The sequence below is a fragment of the Rhipicephalus microplus genome, chromosome 6 (assembly GCF_043290135.1).
Source record: "Rhipicephalus microplus isolate Deutch F79 chromosome 6, USDA_Rmic, whole genome shotgun sequence".
NCBI classification, from domain to species: Eukaryota; Metazoa; Arthropoda; class Arachnida; order Ixodida; family Ixodidae; genus Rhipicephalus; species Rhipicephalus microplus.
Window position 1 is genome coordinate 71,051,104 of NC_134705.1, and position 1,677 is coordinate 71,052,780.

The 1,677-nt window shown below is 49.9% G+C and overlaps 1 pseudogene; it reads right to left on the minus strand.

Moving 5' to 3' along the window:
• Positions 1–1,504: 1,504 nt before the first annotated feature.
• On the minus strand, positions 1,505–1,677 carry LOC142766210 (U2 spliceosomal RNA; annotated as a pseudogene).

The following is a 1,677-nucleotide window of genomic DNA, read 5'->3' on the forward strand; positions in this document are numbered from 1 at the left end:
GCGACATACGGTCTTCGGGTCTTCGATAGACGGGTGGTTGCATAAAAGCGACCGTGCGTCAACGCGCAGCCATATTCGTGGATAATTTCGCCCCATTACGATAGCTTCGTCACTGCGCTCGCTGGTGTTCCTTGTTTTTGTTGAGCTTCACTTGTGGCTCACACCCACTGGGGGTGATTGGCCGGTTTGTTGTTGTTCTGCTTCTTCGACTTCTACATATTCGGCTTAGTGAAGCTGTGAGGAGTGATGAGGGGGTACAGAGGCAAAGCACAGCAAAGTGCGCCCGGGGCGTGATCTCACGCGTCCTGGGTTCCACGGCGCTTCAGGTGCGTGCGTGGTCTCTTAGACGTGGTACGCCTGAAGCGCACTACACGTGGTACGTCTAGTGCGCAATTTTCTTGGAACTTCCAGCAACTGGCGATTCCATTCAGGTGAGCGTGCGAGGATGTCTGTTGTAATTAACGAGAGCCAACGATGGATGAGCTGATATGAGATGGTGTTCATAAATGTAGTGTGTGATCAACAAGGCGATGGCCACCGTGGTGGTCTAGTGGCTGTAAGGTACTCGGCTGCTGAGCCGCAGGTGGTGGGATCGAATCCCGGCTGCATTTCCCTGTGCTCAGATTAGGGTGCACGTTAAAGAACCCCAAGGTGCTCGAAATTTCCGGAGTCTTTTATTACAGCGTCTCACGTACTCATATGGTGGTTTTGGGACGTCTAACCCCACATATCATCATATCGTCACCAAGGTGATGGCTGAGGGCGCCAGCGGGGTAGCTGACTGCGTGGCAACAAATTACAGCCACCGGTGGCAGAAGCTGGGACCCAGGTCAGTGGACATAGGAAAAGCACATCGGGGCTTTGCCACTCCACCGTACAGCAGGTGTGTGCGGGGTGGGTCCTGTGGCGTACTTTGCGATTTTAATTTGTGATGGGGAATAGTGTAGATGCGAAGACATGGCGAGAGCACGCGTCTTCAGGTTGAGACGTCGCGTGAAGATGTGAAATAAAAGTGCCTTCGCTTGTCACTGCAACTGTAAACAGAAACACCAACACCGGTTTTCTAGAGGCTGTTTTATTTTTCGTTCCGAAATGGGTGAATTTGAAAAGCGGAAATAGCTTAGCACATACATACACACTTCTAGCTTTCCTCTGAAACAGTAATAACAAAGTATTCAACAGTTTTATTATTGTGAGTAGAGATGTTTAAAAAATACTGAGTATGTACGTGTGAACATAACCAAAAAAACAAGAAGAAGGGGCCCTCCAATTATGACATTTCCACACAAACATTTATTTTCCCAGAGAAATCGTAAGTGAATGAACGCAGCTAGCGCACTCCCCGCACGCGAATACCGAGCCGGCGCGAATACCGCGTCAGCCGGGGTGGCGTGACGTCAACGTTTCGGACACTCGCCGCACCCACGCCGTTTACCCCGATATCATTGGTAAATTCGAACACTTTTTCTGTCATTGAATTTATTGTCGAACTCACCGCCGCAGGGCTGAGTGGGCCGATCCCGGAGGTAGTGCAATACCGGGCCAACCCGTGGCGGAGGTGTAGCAAGCTTCAAGCACTCCGCCGCATTGCAAAAATAAGTTTAATATCTTGGATCCAAATAGGATCCGTATCAGATATTAAGCTGATAAGAACAGATACTACACAAAGAGAAGTTT